The following is a 25,072-nucleotide window of genomic DNA, read 5'->3' on the forward strand; positions in this document are numbered from 1 at the left end:
AAGAAAAAAGCATAAATCCATAAATACACTGTAATCACATCAAATGGGGTTGTCATGGGGAAGAAAAAATAGTTACGTGGAACAAAATAGAGAGTAATAAAAATATAAATCCCAGTTTATACATGAGATTTGAATAAATAGTGAAGATGATATTTTAATCAGGAAAGTATTGGTTATTAAATAAATTATGTTGGTATCTGTCTGGAAGAAACTAAATTTACTCCCTTTTCTTAAAACTAGAATGTAAAAATAAATATTCTTAAAACAAATGTTAAAAAAAAAAAAAAGAAATTTCCAGAAGACATCTTAGAAGTCTACTTGTACTACTAAGAAAAGAAGGAAGCTGTTTATTAAAACTAAAAATTCAGAAACTTTAAAAAACTAATAAATATATTTGACTGTATATGTGTTAAAAAACATATATATTACCTGATATCACAAACTAAATTAAATTTTAAAGTATGGCATTGTCTATTAAAACACAAAAAATATTCAGCAATTCCATTCTTGATAATCTTTGCTATAGAAAGGAAAGTACCAGTATACAAGACTATGGATATTTATTAGTATTACTAAAATACCAAAACAAAGTGAATTCCTACTAATAGGTAAAGAGTGGAATGTATTTTGCTTCAAATCACATCTAGCAATACCAGAACGTTGTTAGGAAGAATTCATTTAAATTTTGGTGACTTAAAGGGATTCTCAGGGTGCTTGGGTGGCTCAGTTGGTTGAGCAACCAAATCTTGGTTTTGGCTCAGGTTAAGAGCTCATGGTTTGCGAGTTTCAGCCCCACATCAGACTTAAGGCTGATAACGCCGGCCTGCTTGGGATTCTCTCTCACACTCTTTGCCCCTCCTTCACTTGCTCTAGCACATTCACTCTCTCTTTCAAAAATTAATAAACCTAAAAACAAAAAAAAAGGGGATTCCCATGTTGTATATACAAGTGACAAGAACAAGATGGTGTAACTGTGCATAATTTGATGTTTTTTTGTGTAAAAGTAATGACAAAACCTATGTATGTATTTGAATTATGTGTTTATGCCATATTTTATATTATATATAATTACATAAGTATATAGGAAATTATGAAAAAATAAATATCATCTTGGTAATATGAGATATTTGAATGTTTAAGTGTAATTTATTAGAGGAAGGAGAATGGTTGAGACAATAAGCAAAAGGGAAATGAAGATAAGGATAGCCTTTAAAAATACGACAGTTATGTATGATAAATCACATTCATACTTTTTGTTCAATTACATATATGGATTTACAAATTATATATTTGGGGGGCGCCTGGGTGGCGCAGTCGGTTAGGCGTCCGACTTCAGCCAGGTCACGATCTCGCGGTCTGTGAGTTCGAGCCCCGCGTCGGGCTCTGGGCTGATGGCTCAGAGCCTGGAGCCTGTTTCCGATTCTGTGTCTCCCTCTCTCTCTGCCCCTCCCCCGTTCATGCTCTGTCTCTCTCTGTCCCAAAATAAATAAACGTTGAAAAAAAAAAATTTAAAAAAAAAACAAATTATATATTTGGAACATATAATTATATATGTCACATACACAATTATATATGCAGAATATATGTATATATGTATGTATAAGTGAGGATATGTCTATGGTGTGTGTATATGTGTATACGTGTGTGTGTATGTACAGATATGAGTGATAAATAAATAAATAAGTAAATAAATAACTGCATTTTCTGAAACTGAACTGCACCAGTGGTTTTCAAATCTCTGTTTTTTTTTTTTTTTAACGTTTATTTATTTTTGAGACAGAGAGAGACAGAGCATGAAGGGGGAAGGGTCAGAGAGAGAAGGAGACACAGAATCTGAAACAGGCTCCAGGCTCTGAGCAGTCAGCACAGAGCCCAACGTGGGGCTCGAACTCACATACCGCGAGATCGTGACCTGAGCCGAAGTCAGATGCTTAACCGACTGAGCCCCCCAGGCGCCCCTCAAATCTCTGTTTTTTGTTTTGTCATTTGTATGTGTGTGTTTGATAGAAAAACTTTATGATTGGAAAACATGAAATACTATTTTAGCAATGCATCTGATTCTCTGAGCACATATACAAAATATTCCACAACTTACATGTTTAATAAGAAATAAATTTCCTCTAAATAAAGTCATTTCTTTATAGCTATAAAACACTTTTTACAAATTGTGGCTTGATTATCTTACCTGCCAAAGCTAAACAGCCTCAACTCGGTGGTAGAACAGACATTTTACACACATGCAGCTTTTAAGGGGTTCTAAGACAGTCCAGGAGAATAATCATGCTTGTTCAGTACATGATTTTTTTTTTTTTACTACCCTACTTTCAAAATTTTGTTTCTATTAACATGAATTGTTCTTCATCATTTTTTAAAAAAAATTAATGTTTACTTTTGAGAGAGAGAGAGAGAATGAGAGAGACTGAGAGCAGGGGAAGGGCAGAGAGAAAGGGAGACATGTAATCTGAAGCAGGCTCCAGGCTCCGAGCTGTCAGCACAGAGCCCAGCGCGGGGCCCGAACTCACAAACTGCAACATCATGACCTGAGTCAAAGACACTTAACTGACTGAACCACCCAGGCACCCCATGTTCTTCATCATTTTTAATGTTTTCAGCACTATAAATAATTATGTATAAATCAAATATTTCGATGTTTGAAATTGGGTTTATTAAAAATAGAGTCTGAATAATAGAAAAATTGTAAAATATCACATTTATTAACAAAATGCTTTTGGATTTTATTTACATGCTTAATGTGGAATTTGACTTCATTTCCTTGCATACAACTATCCAAATACCCTAGAATTTCCAATCTGTGATGAAGCGTCATGGCTCCTGGAAACTTGTGTTGAAGTTGCACTGGGCTCTATCTCCTTCCCCTCCTACAAAATTATAGCTTCTAAATACTTAAACCCTTTTATTACATATCGTCTTGAATTTAGGGCTCATTAGTTTGGGCAGTCGTGTTTTTTAGACCCAAGGTCACTGTTTCAAAACTGCATTTTCAGCAGAATTTCAGGAGAATTTTGAACCTGAAATTTACAAATATTTATTTAACGGGTATATGATTAAAACCCAGAAGGCCAGAAGTCTGGCTCAGGTCATGATCTCACAGTTTGTGGGTTTGAGCCCCACATCAGGCTCTGGGCTGACAGCTCGGAACCTGGAGCCTGCTTTGGATTCTGTGTGTTTCTCTCTCTGCCCCTCCCCCGTTCATGCTCTGTCTCTGTCTCAAAAATAAATAAACGTTAAAAAAAAAAAAAAGACACACCTGAGACCTTGTTGCTCTCTCTGTCTACCTCTGCAGTGTGAGAACATGGTGACAGGGTGGCTGGCCGGGGCCAGAGCCCTCCCCGGTGAGTGAAACTAGCCAGCACCTTCATCCTGAACTTCTCAATCTCCAGAACCATGAAAAATAAAGACTTGTGTTTCAGACATCCAGTCTATGGTATTTTGTTCTGGCAGCCCAGGCTGACTAGAACATTCTCACTCGCCTTTCTTAAAGTGTTAGCCAATGAAATGAAGTAAGAAATTAAACAACAGAAAGAAATAAGTTAAAGAGTTTGGAACGGAGAAGGCAACAGTGTGATTTACAAATGATATGCTTCAATGATTATAAATCTGAAGAGAATCAGTAGAAGAATTATTCGACAGATAAGGAAAATCAGTAACTTGGCTGATTGAAAGTCAAGACAAAAATTGCAATTGTAATTATATACAAAAATAGTTACAAAATAAAAGTATAAATGGATATCACCTCAATTGTATGACACCATTTATACTTAACAAAATAGTAGAAAAGTATATCTTTATTTTTATTTTTTTATTTGAGAGAGAGAGAGAGAGAGAGAGAGAGAGAGAGTTCAGGGGAGAGGGGCAGAGGGAGAGAGAGGAAGAGAGAGAATCCCAAGAAGGCTCTATGTTGAGCTTGGAGCCCAGTGTGGGGCTCAATGTCACAACCCTGGGATTATGACCTGACCTGATTAAGAGTCAGAAACTCAACTGACTAAACCACCCAGGTGCCCCCAAAAGTATATCTTTAAAAATAAATATATGTGACCTGTCAGAAAAATTTCCCAAATTAATAATAATATCAATAATATATATTAATATAAATGTTAGTAACTAGAATTTATTCATCGGTCATTTTTATGTGGTAAATAAAGCCTGTTCTTAGCACTTACATGCCTTAATTTGTAATACCGACAACTCTGTGAGTAGGTATTATTTTCATCCTTATTTTACAGATGAGGAAATTGAGGCACACACATTTTATATAGCACATCTGAAGTTCCATACTTAGTGATATAAAACTAGTCCCTAATTATGTAGCACAAACATATTAACAGGAAGAATAGAGAATTCAGCCATTATTCTATGAAGGTATAGTTATTTAGAATATACAATTGTCTATGGGAACAAAAGACAATAAACCAGGAAGTTAACATGCCATTTATGAACAAAAGTATCAAGTAATATCTATATGTCACTTCCTATATGCCATCCAACATATCTTGGACAAAATAAACTTTTAAAACAATGCTAGCAAACTGAAGCAAGCAACATATAAAAACAATTACGACAAATGAGATTACCCCAAGAATGCAACTTTTAACGAACACCTTTCAAAAAGAACTGAAGAAAACAAACCTCATCATTTAGAACAAGTTGAGCCTCTGTCTGATAGCGCTTGAAAGAAAGTCTTTTCCAAGTACAGCAGAACACACGCAGTTTCAAGCAATTGCCACCAAAAACATCCTTCATGACCCATCGGAAGAATGAAGAGCAGCCTCAGGAAAGCTCTAAGATGTTGTGGAGAATACTTCTTGCCATTCAGGAGGTCGAAAACTGCTTTTACTCTTTAAAATATTTTTAAGCTTATTTATTTTGAGAGAGACGAAGCGAGCGACTGGGGGGGGGGGGCAGATAGAGAGAGGGGAAGAGAGAGAGAGAGACAGTCCCAAGCAGGCTCGTCACTATCAGCTCAGAGCCGGACGTGGGGCTTGAACTCACGAACCTTGAGATCATGACCTAAGCCGAAATCAAGACTGACACTTTACCGACGGAGCCACCCAGGCACCCTTAAAAGCACCCCTAAAGCTGCTTTTAAAAGTAGCTAAAGAATACGAAATGAAAATAAATAAACTTACTATACAGGAAAAACAATCAAAAGCTCTCCAGGTACATGAAGCCCCTGGGTTGACACAGAAGATGCGTGATCAGACTACCTTTTGGGGAGAAGGCAATATAGATGGTGGGAACTTGGAATTGGGTGTAACAAGATGCATCAGAGAATGGAGACGACTTCAAAGATGAACACAAAATTTTGAAGAAACAATAAAAAAATTTTTAAAAAAATTTAAAAAAGGGGGGGAGGGGGGCACCTGGGTGGCTCCATCGGTTAAGGGTCCGACTTCAGCTCAGGTCATGATCTCACAGTTTGTGAGTTCAAGCCCCGCATCTGTGCTGACAGCTCGGAGCCTGGAGCCTGCTTCCGATTCTGTGTGTGTGTTTCTCTCTGATCCTCCCCTGCTCGTGCTCTGTCTCTCTGTCTCCTTCAAAAATAAATAAAAACATTAAATTTTTTTTTTAATTTTTTTAAGAAACAGATGGAGGCACTTCAGTTAATATTTGTTTGAAAACCCTTAAAGAAGAAAGAAACTAATGGCACACTGTATTAACTGTAGAGGGTGCAATAATGGAGGCATTTAAGGATTGTGCAATAGTTTACCAAACTCAGAAAGCTTGAGTCTAGTCCTGCAGGAGAAGCCCCTACCCCCAGTGCATACAATTAGAACGGAAGAGGCAATGGCTCTGGTAGAATCCTCTATGGGAAGAAGTCTTTCCTTACTGCAACCAAGAAAAATCAATGGAATTTTCACCAAACATCCAATTTAGAGCAACTTTGCTGTATAATAAGAAGAGGAAAATCTCTCTAAAGCTTGTGACAAAATCAACCATGTAGGTGGAAAGGTGGGCATCTATAAAATACAACCAAAAATTGTTTTGAGAAATATTTAAAAAACCTTAGTGCTGTTGCTGTTAAGTGGTTATACGGTGGCTTGAATGAAACTTGATAGGATTATTATACTTAGATAATGTTTCATAGCTATAGATTATTTAAATGGGACTCATAAATTAAGTCTTGCAATTTACTCTATTTTTAATTTTTTTAATGTTTATTTATTTATTTATTTATTTATTTATTTGAGAGAGAGACAGAGTGTGAGGAGAGGAGGGGCAGAGAGAGGGAGACACAGAATCTGAAGCAGGCTTCAGGCTCTGAGCTGTTAGCATAGAACATGACATGGGGCTCGAACTCACGGACAGTAAGTAAGCTCATAACCTGAGCTGAAGGAGGCCGATTAACCGACTGAGCCTCCCAGGCACCCCAACAATTTACTCTATTTTTAAGTAACATAATTAATATATTTGTTATTGCCAATAAGTCCACTACAATAAATAAAAAACATAGCGAGAATTTAATTTTCTCTCTTTCTCTCTCTCTCTCTCTCTCCCCATATATACATATATATTGCTTCTGGCTTACTACTATTATTTAATATCTCACATTGAGACTTCATTGGATCATAACTTTTAGAGCAATGTTTTATAAAAGTGTATTATAAAAACGTGAATTTTATTAACTAACAGCTTCCATCTTATTTGATTTTATATAGTAAAACAGTTTTGCCTTTTTGCTATTGCTATTTAATGATACCATTTATTAATCCAGAAACAACAATATTTTTCTCACTTCTGAAATAAATTTGATTTTTCTTATTCAGTTTGATTGACACACTTTTGATTATACAATTGCTAAAATGGAAACTCAATACAATTATAATTCTTAGGCTAGTGTTTATAAATGTAGTTTATTTGAAACTGGATTTCATGAGTAATTTGTTTCCTGTTTCCCTACATCTAGACGACATAGGATAATATTTTTGTTGTTATTTAACAAGGCCCCAGAACATCAACAGTAGTTTTACATGAGTAGTCTCACAATTGGAGACATTTAAAATTCAAAGTTTATTTCTGGTAACAAATTTACTCTAGTTTTAAGAATACTTTTATTTCACTAAATCTTAGTTTATTCAAAGATAGTGGACCAACAAATGGTGATGCCAAACTAAAGACGGGTGCAAAAGAAATATGCTTGTAGAGTAAATATTCAGGTTTATCTAACTTTCCAGCTAAAATTCTCATAGGTACAGGGGCACCTGGGTGGCTCAGTTGGTTGAGCGTCCGACTTCAGCTCAGGTCATGATCTCACCATTCGTGAGTTCGAACCCTGCATCGGGCTCTGTGCTGACAGCTCTGGGCCTGGAGCCTGCTTCAGATTCTGTGTCTCCCTCTCTCTCTGCCCCTCCCCTGCTCACACTCTGTTTCTCTCTCAAAAATAAATAAAGACTTTTAAAAAAAATTTTTAAAAATTCTCATAGGTACAAATGTGTGCTGTTTATGAACAAAGTTACCTATACTTTTGAAGGAAAGAGTTCTGATCTGAAAACAAAGGTATATTGAGAAAGAAGATATAGCTATGTGCATATTTTCAACATTTTCAAATTACTCACTTTAATTTTTTTTTGGTTTTTTTTTTTTTTTTTTTTTTTTTTTTTTTTTTTTTTTTTTTTTTGGCTACCAACACACTTTTGATCTGGTGCAGTATGATATCAGAGAGGATAAAGCAGCCATTTGGAAATATGTCCAGAGCATTCTCCTCTCCTCCTCCATCCTCTTCCTCTTCTTCTTCTTCTTCTTCTTCTTCTTCTTCTTCACGTTATTTGTCTATTTATTTTTGAGTGAAAGAGAAAGAGAGCATAGGTGTGCACAGGTGCACACACACAAGTGAAGGAGGGGCAGAGAGAGAGAGAGAGAGAGCGAGCATCTGAGGCAGGCTCCAGGCTCTGAGCTTTCAGTGCAGAGCCCCAACCCAGGGCTTGAACTCATGCGCCATGAGATCATGATCTGAGCCAAAGTCAGACGCTTAACTGACTGAGCACCCAGGTGCCCAACATTCTCCTCTTCTTCTTCTTCTTCTTCTTTTTCTTCTTCTTTTTCTTCTTCTTCTTCTTCTTCTTTTCTTCTTCTTCATCGTTTATTCATTTCTAAGAGAGAGAGACAGAGCACAAACAGGGGAGGGGCAGAGAGAGAGGGAGACACAGAATCTGAAGCAGGCTCCAGGCTCCAAGCTGTCAGCACAGAGCCCGACCTGGGGCTCAAACCCACAAGCCTCAAGACCATGACCTGAGCCAAAGTCGGACAGTTAACTGACTGAGCCACCCAGGTGCCCTTCATTCTGTTCTTCTTAATAAGGCCTCCTCCCAACGGAAACTTCTTACCAAAGTCTAACCAACTGGGGTTTTATAAAGGCCTAAAATAACAGGAGGAGAAAGAAACAGAAGAAATATTTGAAGAGATAGTAAGTGGGCATTTACCCAAATTAATGACAGACACCAAACCACAAATTCAGAAAGTTCTCATAACTCTGAGCAAGACAAATATAAAAGCATTTACACTTAGGTATAGTATATTCCAACCACAGAAAATCAAAGACAAAGAGAAAAATCTTGAACGAAGCCAGAGTGGGAAAAATCACTTTATTTGTAGAGGGGCAAGGATAAGAAGAGATTTAAAGTCTTAAAAGAAAAGAACCACTGTCAGAGTTTCCTAGGGCTGCTCTAGCAAAGTGCTACAAACTGAGTGGCTAAAACCACAGAAATTTACTGTCACATAGTCCTGTAATATACAAGTCCCAAATCAAGCTGTCTGCAGGGCCATGCTCCCTCTTAGTCTCTTGGAATTCGTTCTTGCTTTGTATGACCAGCATGCATTGGCTTGCCGCTGAATCAGCTCCTTCTCTGCCTCATTCATCACATGGCCATTTCACATCCCCTTCCCTCTGCATATGGCTGCCTGAATTTCCCCCTTTTTATAAGGACACCAGTCATATGGACTCATCTTCATTTGGTTAACATGATTTAATTGAGCAGAACCATTTCTAACAAGACAATTAGAGAAATAAATGTCCCAGATTAACCACCCTTGCACTTATATATTTGCTTTTATATGCGCATCTTAGAATTGCAGAATTTCAGAAATGCAATGGCTATGTTGTTAATCATTTATGCTCTATGTTTTCATATTTTCTCAGAAATATTACTATCTTCTCTCTAGTCTCATGGATGATAATTATGTTTTGAGATAAAAAATGATTTAAAAATCACACATGTAAAACATTATAAAATGAAAAACAAGACTTATTTCAGCTACCCTTCTTCAGGGCAAATACTCAATAATGTTGGAGTATTGTACTAGAATTTTATGCACAAAAGAGTATAAAGCATATTATATGTGCAACATATGTATATTACATATGCATATTACATGTATATAAGAACAATATACACTTATATTTTTATGAAGACATGAGAATATATGTTTCTTTTTCTCACTTAATATACCTCAAAAAGCTTTCCAGATCAGTACTCATATGAGTTCATACTATGCTACCTCACATCCATAAGAGCATCATATTATAAATATTAAGGATTTTTTTTATTTATGTTTGTATGTCTTTTTCGTTCTTTGTGCCCTGATATAAAAAGACATGTTTGCAGAGAAAAAAAACAATGATGTATATTTTACTATATACTGCTCAAGTATAAGCAATTTTTTATTTTTCTTGATTTTTCTTTTACTTATTGAAATATTAAATGTTTTTAAATTTATATTTTATTAATTTTTTTATTTTAATTCCAGTATAGTTCACACACGGTGTTTTATTAGTTCTGGGTGCACAAGATAGTGATTCAACAATTGTATACGTTACTCAGTGCTCGTCATGATAAGTATACTCTTTTATCCCCATCACCTATTTCGCCCCTTGTGCACTGTTGGTGGGAATGCAAACTGGTTCAGCTACTGTGGAAAACAGTATGGAGATTCCTCAGAAATGAAAACTAGAACTAGCCCACAATTCAGTAATCACACTACCGGATATTTACCCCCCCCAAAACAAAAACACGAATTCAGAGGGATACATGTACCCCTGTTGGTTGCAGCATTATTTACAATAGCCAGATTATGGGAACCAGTCCAAATGTCCATCGATAAGTGAATGGATAAAGAAGATGTGATAATGCACACGCACATGAATATCATTTAGTCGTTGATTTTTAATTTCAAAAGTTGATAAGAATGACCACAACTAAGAAGGAAAAGAATCACGAATTTTTGAGCCCAGCTTCATCACTGTACTTCACTCTAAATGCTTACACAGTATGAATATGCCACACAAGTGAATATTCCTTTTGTTGTTTTTGTTAGTTTATTGTTTTTGATAAGCCCCTTATCACCCAGAAAGGAGAAAAAAAATATGTTGGCATTTGCAAAATATTTGCTTCGCCTTGGTGCAGCCATGATGTATTAGGCTAGATATCTTCACGTCTCCACAGCAATTTATTTCAAAAATCACTTTTTGACAAAATAGTGATTGTAATATATTACAATCTACATTCTATCTACATTGTAATGTAGATAAAAGAGATTTGGATTTAATGTCACATTAGAGTTTACATTCACTAAAAAGAAGTTGTCAGATGAAGAACTCTCTGGAGAATTCTGCTTTAAATCAATATTTTTAAAGCAGAATTGTTTTTTAAATCATTGAAGAAATGGCTGGATCTTCAGCTTCATGATGAGAATACCTCCCTACAGAGTTACTTACTGTTATGATGTAAGTGAGGGTAGGTAATTTCTGAATTTACAAAGCAATAAAAATTGTACTCTGCTTTCATAAGCATCTTGCCCTGCAGCCTTCTTCTGACATCTCCTACTGCAAACAATGCCTTTCCGTTAATCTGTTCCAAATTCTCTTATATTTTTTTTTAAATTTTTTTAATGTTTATTTATTTTTGAGAGAGACAGAGACAGAATGCGAGTGGGTTGGGACAGAGAGAGAGGGAGACACAGAACCTGAAACAGGCTCCAGGCTCTGAGCTGTCAGCACAGAGCCCAACGCGGGGCTTGAACCCACGAACTGTGAGATCGTGACCTGAGCTGAAGTTGGATGCTCAACCGACTGAGCCACCCAAGCGCCCCAAATTCTCTTATCTTCATTTTCTACTCCTCTTTCCTTCACTCCAGCTGACCATCCTTGAGCCAAAACAAGAAAGGATCCCATGGATTATCAGTAGCATCCCTTTAAGATGAATCATTGACTGTATACACTTTGTAAGTAATTATTCACATTACAACAATTGCTTCAATCAGACATTAGCACTTCCAGCTTTCTATATTTTAACTTTTTCTTTTTCTCTTTCACTGTTTGAAACCTAGTGCAATTTCAGGTATTAGGTAGGGAGATTTGAGTTGGCAGAGAGGAGAATCCTGCTGGACGCATTGTCAACTATGCTACTTGTCCACTAGAAACATCATATGAGCCTTACAGGTAATTTTAAATATTATAGTAGTCACACTAAAACATAAAAAGTACAATGAATTTTAGGGGCTCCTGGGTGGCTCAGTTGGTTGAGCGTCCAACTTCAGCAAGGTCATGATCTCACAGTTTGTGGGTTCGAGCCCTGTGTCGGGGTCTGTGCTGACAGCTCAGAGCTTGGAACCTGCTTTGGAGTCTGTCTTCCTCTTTCTCTGTCTCTCCCCTGTTTGTGTTCTGTCTCTCTCTCTTTCAAAAATAAAGCATTAAAAATTGTTTTTTAAAGTACAATGAATTTTAATAGTGTTTTTTATTTAACTAATAATATCCAAAACATTATCGTTTCAATATGTAATTAATGTAAAAAATATTGAGACATCGTGCATTCTTTTATTGAACTAAGTCTTTGAAAATGTGTGTTTCAGGCATATAACGCATCTCAACTCAGAACTAGCCACATCTTGGTGTTCATGGCTACATGGGCTACCATACTTGCTAGTGGCTATCCTACTGTATAATTGAGGTCCAGGGGCTAACTCAAGGATAGATGGAGCTGGTCGGGAAATCTAAAATCTGTTCTTCACAAACAGCTCTCAGATCTCTAGAGCAAATGTGGAAACGGTTGTTGGTGTAGCAGGAGATGTATAAAATCGTCTCAAGCGATTTCGGCTGTAGAAGAATCTGTATCACTTCATCACCAGTCTTTGATGATGGGATCTGAGATTCATGTCTCTGATTTGTCAGCTTTTTCACCAGAAAAAAATTTCCTTCTTAGCACAACTTGATTTCTATTATTCCTTACGTATCTCTAATGTGACCCCCCAATACAATTTTCTCTTTAGCTAAATCAGAAACCCCAGAGACATATTTTATTAATTCTAACATATTTATTGACATTTCCATTAGGATTTTTAATGCTACAGGCTTAAAAAAATTAAACTCTAGAATGTGCCTCTGCAAATCTAGTTTTATTCTTCCTCTAAATAGGAAATTTCTGAAAAATATGTATGTTTCCATGAAGGGGATTCTTCATGATGATAGTTATTACTGCATAACAAATAAAAATGTCGAATGAATGGATGAAGTTCCCAAAATATGATGAAACCTCACAACCACAGTGCTTTCAGATCAAAGGCATTTTCAATCTTCTATAAGCACCTAGAGTTATCAGTAATCACAATGGGTAATGCAAGGTAAGTTTTAATACTTCAAGCACATTTCCATCTCTACACTTCATTTATTCCACAAATTAGTTTACTATAAATCCATCATCAGTAACAAATTTTATATAGCGTTTCATAAAAAAGTGATTTCTTTTATTGCTTTTCACATTTGGAGCACTTTTTTTTTCCCTCCACTTTTTCATACCCAAGTAAACATATAGGTCTTATCATGCCATTAAAATAGTACAAATTGTATAAAACCTGTTAGCATCAATAAGAACAGTTTGACGCTTTCCATTATGCCAAACACCATGTGAGTGCCCTATGTCCTTAACATTTATAGATTTTTTTATTATAATCAGCATAAGAAAAACAGAAATATATTCCATCAAATAGAAGCAAATCAGCATGTTCAATGGTTTTAAAGTGACTTAGCTAGAAATTAATTTAACTGAAATCATCAGCCTATTGAGAAATAAGAATGACAGTTTATAAGCTTCTTCCTCCTGAATATAAATATCATTTGAAATGTAAATGCAAATCAACTGAATAAAAACAGTCTGGAATGGAGATTCAAGTGTTTCTTCTGTACACTAACCAATCTTGTTTGAGTTGACACATATAATTCCATAAATCAGTATCTTTCTAATTGTTATATCTTTTAGGGTAAAAAGACTCATAAAAACCTTTAAGACATTCTTCTGGAACTATAGAGTTATACATAATTTATCGTATTTTCTTCAGCTGTAGTGGAGTTGGTTGGCCATTTATTTTCTCATTAATTTAAGTGTATATAAAATGGAAAAAATAAAAAGGCATAACTGCTTTATTAAAATCATTGGCTATTATGGAGTTTAGATTATGATTCTGAATCATACTTTTGTGTTTACAGAAACTAATACAAGAGGTGCTTTGTAATTTAAATATGTTTATGAAATCAGTTAAAGTATAGTTTATCTTTGGGGCACCTGGGTGGCGCAGTCGGTTAAGCGTCCGACTTCAGCCAGGTCACGATCTCGCGGTCCGTGAGTTCGAGCCCCGCGTCAGGCTCTGGGCTGATGGCTCAGAGCCTGGAGCCTGTTTCCGATTCTGTGTCTCCCTCTCTCTCTGCCCCTCCCCCGTTCATGCTCTGTCTCTCTCTGTCCCAAAAATAAATAAACGTTGAAAAAAAAATTAAAAAAAAAAAAAAAAGTATAGTTTATCTTTTAAAAATGTTACTGTTGGGACGCCTGGTGGCTCAGTCGGTTAAGTGTCCGTCTTCGCATCGGGTCATGATCTTGCGGTCTGTGAGTTCGAGCCCCGCGTCTGGCACTGTGCTGACAGCTCAGAGCTCAGAACCTGGAGCCTGTTTTGGATTCTGTGTCTCCCTCTCTCTCTTACCCTCCCCCGTTCATGCTTGTCTCTCTGTCTCAAAAATAAACATTAAAAAAAAAAAAGTTTAAATGTTACTGTAGATGATGTTATTCATTTAAAACCAAACTATGATCCATGCTGGTAATTCTCAACCATTGACATCTCAAATAATACCAGTTACTCATCAATGTACGTGATGGAAATAGATTTTTTTCCCTGAAGGCATATTTGTGACAGCATTATTAATTAATATTATAAGATATCTTTCTCCACAGAGATAAATAACATTTTGGCACCAATGCTGGCAAGTAGATCACTTATCCAGAACAATTTTCCATTGGTATTCACAATTCTCATTATTTTAATAATATAATGAAAATATCAAATTTCCATTGCAGTGAAGAAGATAATTCACAGCTGCTGCTGAAATACAAATCAATGCTTCTTTCTGAAGATTGGAACACACTCATTCAGAGCTCTAGGACAGTATGTGTCTCCTTGACTCAGCAATTCCACTTCCGAAAATTTGTCTTCAGAAAATTACTAAGGACAGGCAAAGAGGGCTGCTATAACGATATAGGTAAAGACAAGCCCTTAACTAAATAATTTTACAAATATAAAATTGCAACTGGGGTAAATCTCATGAAGAAAAACCATGTATGCCTGTGATGGTAAAAATGACCTAGGTAGGGAGACCAAAGAAGAATCTTCCTCTAGGTAAACACCAATCTGAACTTAGAACATGAGAATAAGTTAATAAACAAGGGGCATATGGGACACGTGCAACAGAGGTGTAACAGACACTGAGGAAGAGGTGTGAAAAGTATAAGTAATTGAAAGTAGTTCAATGATATGAGAGTAAATGGGATAACATGAAGTTATGGTAAAGGAGGGGTCTTGAGATTGAAGTCGAGGCTGAGTGTTTTAGCACCTAATTGAAATTAGCTTTAAATGGTGGGAAGATAGCATTAGGCACTGAGATAGTAACATATTTCTCTGGCTCTGGTGAAAGCTTAGAACGGAGATGTTCACAACCCAATCAGAAACTACTGTATTTGACTCTATGAGGATGATGGTGGCTTGGACTTGAATAGAGGTCGATGGAGCGGCCAGTTAACAGATTTCTACATATATCAAATAGGAAAAATTCACATAGGAATGAGGAAGCAGAATTGTCCAAGTGGATTCCTGAACTTACGGTTTATGGACAAAGTTTTCTGAAGAGTTGCCAGGAAGAACTGAATGGAGATCATGAGTTTTCCTTTGAACATAGGACTTTTGGAGTCTATGAGATATTTACAAAATATGTAAAGAAGGCAGCTGGATATATAGATTGGGAGTTCAGAAAAGAGATTAGTGCTAAAGACGTGATTTCTTCATTTTTTTTTAAGATAACGAATGGACTCTTGGGGATGAGTTAGATAATCTGAGGGGAGTATGTAGGGCAGAGAGTATGAGAGGGGAAGTGGTACAGTGCAAAACTCAAAGGAATTTCAAAATTTAATGTGAACGTAGAGGAGAATAATCCTAGAAAGATGACAAGGAGCAGTCGGGGAAGCAAAAGGAAATTTGAAGAGCACTATATCAGAAAAACAAGACAAAAATATTTTTTTTCAAGAAAGGAGGAGACATGTCTGAAAGAAGAAGGGTAAAAAAAAAAAAATATATATATATATATATATATATCCCATATATATGTTCCATATATATATCCCATATATATGTTCCATATATATATCCCATATATATGTTCCATATATATATCCCATATATATGTTCCATATATATATCCCATATATATGTTCCATATATATATTCCATATATATGTTCCATATATATATGGAATTTATTTATTTATTTATTTATTTTTTTTATGAAATTTATTGACAAATTGGTTTCCATACAACACCCAGTGCTCATCCCAAAAGGTGCCCTCCTCAATACCCATCACCCACCCTCCCCTCCCTCCCACCCCCCATCAACCCTCAGTTTGTTCTCAGTTTTTAACAGTCTCTTATGCTTTGGCTCTCTCCCACTCTAACCTCTTTTTTTTTTTTTTTTCCTTCCCCTCCCCCATGTGTTCCTGTTAAGTTTCTCAGGATCCACATAAGAGTGAAACCATATGGTATCTGTCTTTCTCTGTATGGCTTATTTCACTTAGCATTACACTCTCCAGATCCATCCACGTTGCTACAAAGGGCCATATTTCATTTTTTCTCATTGCCACATAGTACTCCATTGTGTATATATACCACAATTTCTTTATCCATTCATCAGTTGATGGACATTTAGGCTCTTTCCATACTTTGGCTATTGTTGAGAGTGCTGCTATGAACATTGGGGTACAAGTGCCCCTATGCATCAGTACTCCTGTATCCCTTGGATAAATTCCTAGCAGTGCTATTGCTGGGTCATAGGGTAGATCTATTTTTAATTTTCTGAGGAACCTCCACACTGCTTTCCAGAGCGGCTGCACCAATTTGCATTCCCACCAACAGCGCAAGAGGGTTCCCGTTTCTCCACATCCTCTCCAGCATCTATAGTCTCCTGATTTGTTCATTTTGGCCACTCTGACTGGCGTGAGGTGATACCTGAGTGTGGTTTTGATTTGTATTTCCCTGATAAGGAGCGACGCTGAACATCTTTTCATGTGCCTGTTGGCCATCTGGATGTCTTCTTTAGAGAAGTGTCTATTCATGTTTTCTGCCCATTTCTTCACTGGGTTATTTGTTTTTCGGGTGTGGAGTTTGGTGAGCTCTTTATAGATTTTAGATACTAGCCCTTTGTCCGATATGTCATTTGCAAATATCTTTTCCCATTCCGTTGGTTGCCTTTTAGTTTTGTTGGTTGTTTCCTTTGCTGTGCAGAAGCTTTTTATCTTCATAAGGTCCCAGTAATTCACTTTTGCTTTTAATTCCCTTGCCTTTGGGGATGTGTCGAGTAAGAGATTGCTACGGCTGAGGTCAGAGAGATCTTTTCCTGCTTTCTCCTCTAAGGTTTTGATGGTTTCCTGTCTCACATTTAGGTCCTTTATCCATTTTGAGTTTATTTTTGTAAATGGTGTGAGATAGTGGTCTAGTTTCAACCTTCTGCATGTTGCTGTCCAGTTCTCCCAGCACCATTTGTTAAAGAGGCTGTCTTTTTTCCATTGGATGTTCTTTCCTGCTTTGTCAAAGATGAGTTGGCCATACGTTTGTGGGTCTAGTTCTGGGGTTTCTATTCTATTCCATTGGTCTGTGTGTCTGTTTTTGTGCCAATACCATGCTGTCTTGATGATGACAGCTTTGTAGTAGAGGCTCAAGTCTGGGATTGTGATGCCTCCTGCTTTGGTCTTCTTCTTCAAAATTCCTTTGGCTATTCGGGGCCTTTTGTGGTTCCATATGAATTTTAGGATTGCTTGTTCTAATTTCGAGAAGAATGCTGGTGCAATTTTGATTGGGATTGCATTGAATGTGTAGATAGCTTTGGGTAGTATTGACATTTTGACAATATTTATTTTTCCAATCCATGAGCAGGGAATGTCTTTCCATTTCTTTAAGTCTTCTTCAATTACCTTCATAAGCTTTCTATAGTTTTCAGCATACAGATCCTTTACATCTTTGGTTAGATTTATTCCTAGGTATTTTATGCTTCTTGGTGCAATTGTGAATGGGATCATTTTCTTTATTTGTCTTTCTGTTGCTTCATTGTTAGTGTATAAGAATGCAACTGATTTCTGGACATTGATTTTGTATCCTGCAACTTTGCTGAATTCATGTATCAGTTCTAGCAGACTTTTGGTGGAGTCTATCGGATTTTCCATGTATAATATCATGTCATCTGCAAAAAGCGAAAGCTTGACTTCATCTTTGCCAATTTTGATGCCTTTGATTTCCTTTTGTTGTCTGATTGCTGATGCTAGAACTTCCAGCACTATGTTAAACAACAGCGGTGAGAGTGGGCATCCCTGTCGTGTTCCTGATCTCAGGGAAAAAGCTCTCAGTTTTTCCCCGTTGAGGATGATGTTAGCTGTGGGCTTTTCATAAATGGCTTTTATGATCTTTAAGTATGTTCCTTCTATCCCGACTTTCTCAAGGGTTTTTATTAAGAAAGTGTGCTGGATTTTGTCAAAGGCCTTTTCTGCATCGATTGACAGGATCATATGGTTCCTCTCTTTTTTTTTGTTAATGTGATGTATCACGTTGATTGATTTGCGAATGTTGAACCAGCCCTGCATCCCAGGAATGAATCCCACTTGATCATGGTGAATAATTCTTTTTATATGCTGTTGAATTCGATTTGCTAGTATCTTATTGAGAATTTTGGCATCCATATTCATCAGGGATATTGGCCTGTAGTTCTCTTTTTTTACTGGGTCTCTGTCTGGTTTAGGAATCAAAGTAATACTGGCTTCATAGAATGAGTCTGGAAGTTTTCCTTCCCTTTCTATTTCTTGGAATAGCTTGAGAAGGATAGGTATTATCTCTGCTTTAAATGTCTGGTAGAACTCCCCTGGGAAGCCATCTGGTCCTGGACTCTTATTTGTTGGGAGATTTTTGATAACCGATTCAATTTCTTCGCTGGTTATGGGTCTGTTCAAGCTTTCTCTTTCCTCCTGATTGAGTTTTGGAAGAGTGTGGGTGTTCAGGAATGTGTCCATTTCTTCCAGGTTGTCCAATTTGTTGGCATATAATTTTTCATAGTATTCCCTGATAATTGTTTGTATCTCTGAGGGATTGGTTGTAATAATTCCATTTTCATTCATGATTTTATCTATTTGGGTCATCTCCCTTTTCTTTTTGAGAAGCCTGGCTAGAGGTTTGTCAATTTTGTTTATTTTTTCAAAAAACCAACTCTTGGTTTCGTTGATCTGCTCTACAGTTTTTTTAGAGTCTATATTGTTTATTTCTGCTCTGATCTTTATTATTTCTCTTCTTCTGCTGGGTTTAGGCTGCCTTTGCTGTTCTGCTTCTATTTCCTTTAGGTGTGCTGTTAGATTTTGTATTTGGGATTTTTCTTGTTTCTTGAGATAGGCCTGGATTGCAATGTATTTTCCTCTCAGGACTGCCTTCGCTGCGTCCCAAAGCGTTTGGATTGTTGTATTTTCATTTTCGTTTGTTTCCATATATTTTTTGATTTCTTCCCTAATTGCCTGGTTGACCCACTCATTCGTTAGTAGGGTGTTCTTTAACCTCCACGCTTTTGGAGGTTTTCCAGACTTTTTTCTGTGGTTGATTTCAAGCTTCATAGCATTGTGGTCTGAAAGTATGCATGGTATAATTTCAATTCTTGTAAACTTATGAAGGGCTGTTTTGTGACCCAGTATATGATCTATCTTGGAGAATGTTCCATGTGCACTCGAGAAGAAAGTATATTCTGTTGCTTTGGGATGCAGAGTTCTAAATATATCTGTCAAGTCCATCTGATCCAATGTTTCATTCAGGGCCCTTGTTTCTTTATTGACTGTGTGTCTAGATGATCTATCCATTTCTGTAAGTGGGATGTTAAAGTCCCCTGCAATTACCACATTCTTATCAATAAGGTTGCTTCTGTTTATGAGTAATTGTTTTATATATTTGGGGGCTCCGGTATTCGGCGCATAGACATTTATAATTGTTAGCTCTTCCTGATGGATAGACCCTGTAACTATTATATAATGTCCTTCTTCATCTCTTGTTACAGCCTTTAATTTAAAGTCTAGTTTGTCTGATATAAGTATGGCTACTCCAGCTTTCTTTTGGCTTCCAGTAGCATGATAAATAGTTCTCCATCCCCTCACTCTGAATCTAAAGGTGTCCTCAGGTCTAAAATGAGTCTCTTGTAGACAGCAAATAGATGGGTCTTGTTTTTTTATCCATTCTGATACCCTATGTCTTTTGGTTGGCGCATTTAATCCGTTTACATTCAGTGTTATTATAGAAAGATACGGGTTTAGAGTCATTGTGATGTCTGTATGTTTTATGCTTGTAGTGATGTCTCTGGTACTTTGTCTCACAGGGTCCCCCTTAGGATCTCTTGTAGGGCTGGTTTAGTGGTGACAAATTCCTTCAGTTTTTGTTTGTTTGGGAAGACCTTTATCTCTCCTTCTATTCTAAATGACAGACTTGCTGGATAAAGGATTCTCGGCTGCATATTTTTGCTGTCTAGCACCCTGAAAATCTCGTGCCAATTCTTTCTGGCCTGCCAAGTTTCAAAAGAGAGATCAGTCACGAGTCTTATAGGTCTCCCTTTATATGTGAGGGCACGTTTACCCCTTGCTGCTTTCAGAATTTTCTCTTTATCCTTGTATTTTGCCAGTTTCACTATGATATGTCGTGCAGAAGATCGATTCAAGTTACGTCTGAAGGGAGTTCTCTGTGCCTCTTGGATTTCAATGCCTTTTTCCTTCCCCAGTTCAGGGAAGTTCTCAGCTATTATTTCTTCAAGTACCCCTTCAGCACCTTTCCCTCTCTCTTCCTCCTCTGGGATACCAATTATGCGTATATTATTTCTTTTTAGTGTATCACTTAGTTCTCTAATTTTCCCCTCATACTCCTGGATTTTTTTATCTCTCTTTTTCTCAGCTTCCTCTTTTTCCATAACTTTATCTTCTAGTTCACCTATTCTCTCCTCTGCCTCTTCCATCCGAGCTGTGGTGGTTTGCATTTTGCTTTGCATTTCCTTTAAAGCGTTTTTCAGCTCCTCGTGACTGTTCCTTAGTCCCTTGATCTCTGTAGCAAGAGATTCTCTGCTGTACTGTATACTGTTTTCCAGCCCAGCGATTAATTTTATGACTATTATTCTAAATTCACTTTCTGTTATATTATTTAAATCCTTTTTGATCAGCTCATTAGCTGTTGTTATTTCCTGGAGATTCTTCTGAGGGGAATTCTTCTGCTTGGTCATTTTGGATAGTCCCTGGTGTGGTGAGGACCTGCAGGGCACTTCCCCTGTGCTGTGGTGTATAACTGGAGTTGGTGGGCGGGGCCGCAGTCAGTCCTGATGTCTGCCCCCAGCCCACCGCTGGGGCCACAGTCAGACTGGTGTGTGCCTTCTCTTCCCCTCTCCTAGGGGCAGGATTCACTGTGGGGTGGCGTGGCCCGTCTGGGCTACTTGCACACTGCCAGGCTTGTGATGCTGGGGATCTGGCGTATTAGCTGGGGTGGGAAGGCAAGGTGCACGGCGGGAGGGGGGGCAGGCTTAGCTCGCTTCTCCTTAGGTGATCCACTTCAGGAGGGGCCCTGTGGCAGCCGGAGGGAGTCAGATCCGCTGCCTGAGGTTTGGCTCCGCAGAAGCACAGAGTTGGGTGTTTGCGCGGAGCGAGCAATTTCCCTGGCCGGAACCGGTTCCCTTTGGGATTTTGGCTGGGGGATGGGCGGGGGAGATGGCGCTGGCGAGCGCCTTTGTTCCCCGCCAAACTGAGCTCTGTCGTCCGGGGGCTCCGCAGCTCACCCTCCCTTTGTCCTCCAGCCTTCCCGCTTTCCGAGCAGAGCTGTTAACTTATGACCTCCCAGATGCTAAGTCGCGCTTGCTGTTGGAACACAGTCCGTCAGGCCCCTCCGCTTTTGCAAGCCGGACTCGAGGGCTCTGCTTGGCTGGCGAGCTGCCCCTCCGCCCCGGCTCCCTCCCGCCAGTCCCTGGAGCGCGCACCGCCTCGCCGCCCTTCCTACCCTCTTCCGTGGGCCTCTCGTCTGCACTTGGGTCCGGTGACTCCGTTCTGCTAATCCTCTGGCGGTTTTCTGGGTTATTTAGGCAGGTGTAGGTGGAATCTCTATATATGGAATTTAATTAAGTAATTGGATAGATTGACCATGAAAGCCTACAGAGGGAAGGCTGGTGATAGTCATTTATAACATCAAAAACTAAAAATAACAAGGATGTATAGAAAGAAGGAAATAAAACAATATTAATGACAAAGCAATGTTCAAAATACATTAAAAGACTAAGCGTTCTTAAAAGGATCTGTGGGTTTAACACGAGCCTGCTTGGGATTCTCTCCCTCCCTCTTTCTGTCCCTCTCTTGCTCACTCACATTCTCTCTCTCTGTCTCAAAATATAAAATAAATAAACTTTTCAAAAATAAAATAAATAAAATGTACTATGTATAGAAATAAGATAAATACTTACAGGTTATTCAGAAGAAAAGTTTCCAAATATTTAAATTATTTAAATCATCTCTGAAGGGGGAAAAAAAAAGAAAGACCTCAAATCCAAGTTAGCAAACAAAATTATATATATATATATATATATATATATATGTATACACACACACACACGTATATGCTTTTTGTTTTAAGTTCATTTATTTATTTTGAGAGAAAGAGAGGGAAAGCATGTACGAGCAGGGAAGGGGCAGAGAAAGAGTGAAAGGGAGAGAGAGAGAATCCTGAGCAGACTCCACACTGCCAGCGTGGAGCCTGACGTGGGGATTCACAAACTCAAAAACCCTGAAATCTTGACCTGAACTGAAACCAAGAGTTGGACGCTTAATCAACTGAGCCACCCTGGCACCCATATATATATATATTTTTTTTAATTACATACGTATTATTTTACTAATATGTTATGATCTCTAAAACATAGATAAGGATAGAAGTTTTAAAAGGTAAATCACACAACAATTTAACATAAATATTGTAGTTATGAATCAAAAAAACATTTTTTGTCTGTTATAATTATTATTATCATTATTAACACTATTTCTCTGTTTGATTTATTTCACTTAGGACAAGGGCTTAAATTGCATCCCTGTTACCCCAAATGGCAGGATTTTCTTTATTAGAGCTGATAATATTCCATTGTATAGGGGCGCCTGGGTGGCTCAGTTGGTTAAGCGTCTGACCAGATTTTGGCTCAGGTCATGATCTCACGGTTTGTGAGGTCGAGACACACACTGGGATCTGCGCTGGCATTGCGTGGATTTCTCTCTCTCCCTCTCTCTCTCTCCCTCCCTCAAAAGAACAAATAAACATTAAAAAATATATTCCATTGTGTATACATATACTACATATTCTCTTGCTTCTTTTTAGTTTACTTACTTTTATTTTTTATTTTTATTTTATTAAAGTATAGTTGGCACACAATGTTACGTTATTTCAGGCGAACAACATAGTGATTTGACCAGTCTGTAACGATGCTCTGCTCATCCCAAGTGTAGCTACCATCTGCCACCATTCAACGCTATTACAAGAACATTGACTATGTTTCCTGTGCTATAGCTTTTATCCCTGTGAATTTTTCATTCTATAACTGGAAGCCTATATCTCCTACTCCCCTTTACTCATAATGAATTTAATGGTTTTAGTGAAAGCAATGATCTAAGATTAGGTTCCTAGTCCACTTTAATACTCAATTGTTATCTCTATCGTAGCTAAACATATAATCTCTAAGGAATCAATACATATATTATTCAATATCCACTTTGATAAAGGCTCATTATTAATGGAATATAATAAATTCATATGTCAAAATATGCCATTTCTGATATATTGTTACTGTATATAATGTAATTGGCTGACAAAAATGCTCACTCAAGAGTAGAAATGAAAGTACCTACTAGCCATCTTCTTGTTTAATTCTGGAGCTTGCTTTATGAATGCCATTTTATTTATTTATTTATTTATTTATTTATTTATTGTATATTTACTTCTGAGAGAGAAAGAGGCAGAGCACGAGTCGGGGAGCAGAAAGTGAGGGAGATACGGAATCTGAAGCAGGCTCCAGGTTCTGAGCCATCAGCACAGAGCCTGATGTGAGGCTTGAACTCACAAGTGGTGAGATCATGACCCGAGTAGAAGTCGGGAGCTTAATGGACTGAGCCACCCAGGAGTCCCTATGAATGCTACTTTAGATTTACCATTTCTTCATAGGTAATATTTTAAAATTATCCACTTTCTGAGGATCAGTATAATTGAAAATAGATAATTTAGGGACATCTGGGTGGCTCATTCGGTTAAGCACCTGGCTCTTGATTTTGGCTCACGTTATGATATCTCATGGTTTATGGGATCAAACCCCAGGTCGGGTCCTGCGGTAACAGTACAGAGCCTGCTTGGGATAATCTCTCTCCCTCTTTCTCTGCCCCATCTCCCAATCTCTCTCTCAAAAATAAATAAACAAACACTAAAAATTAGATAACTTGGGGTGCCTGGGTGGCTCAGTTGGTTGAGCATCCATCTCTTGGTTTTGTTTCAGGTCATGTTCTCACAGTTTTGGGCGTTTGAGCCCCACATCTGGCTCTGTGCTAATGGCACAGAGACTCCCTGGGATTCTCTCTCTCCCTCTCTTTCTGCCTCTCCCCCACTCGTGTCTTCTCTGTCTCTCTCAAAATAAATAAATTAACTTAAAAAATTCAAAATAAACTTTAATGTTTATTTATTTTTGAGAGAGAGACAGAGACAGAGAGACAGAGTGTGAGCAGGTAAGTGTTAGAGACAGAGGGAGACGCAGAATCCAAAGCAAACCTTGGGCTCCGAGCTGTCAGCACAGAGCCCAACCCGGGGCTTGAACTCATGAACCTTGAAATCATGACCTGAGCCAAAGTCGGACACTTAACTGACTGAGCCACCCAGGTGCCCCCTAAAATGTTTAAAAGTAAATAACAATACAGGCATTTTCTTTTACTGCCCAAAGTAAACAATATGCTGTAAAGGGACTACTGCCTACACACTTTTCGAACTTTCCTTTTCCCCTTGTGTCTTCTGCGCTGTGGTGTGTGCTTAGCTGATGCAGGAATTCTGTTAAATTTACTGCATGTGTTAACATTGCTTTTGCTTGTTTAGATAAAATAACAATATAAACAGATGTTTTGGTATTTTCTTTCTGTACCCCATTGGATTATTTTGCACATTCCACTTTGCAGAAAAATAATTTAAGCTACCACAAGATCACATAAATGTATTATAATAAAAAAGCATACAGTAATAACAGTGCTTAGGGAAGAAAGTATTCTGATCAACACCGGGTTTTGTCATTTCTATAGCTAAAAATCTCTCCACACTTTCCACGACCTCTTCCTTTTTGCTTAGCCTCCAAAATGTGTGAGGATCTGATAATTAGCTCTCTGTATTGGTATATGAATTAGGTCTAACATGTAACAAATTCTTCCAAGGTAAGATGCAATGTCCATCAAGATTTTGATTTGTTTACCTGTTTGCTTTA

This window comes from Lynx canadensis, chromosome D2, assembly GCF_007474595.2.
Source record: "Lynx canadensis isolate LIC74 chromosome D2, mLynCan4.pri.v2, whole genome shotgun sequence".
Classification (NCBI taxonomy): domain Eukaryota; kingdom Metazoa; phylum Chordata; class Mammalia; order Carnivora; family Felidae; genus Lynx; species Lynx canadensis.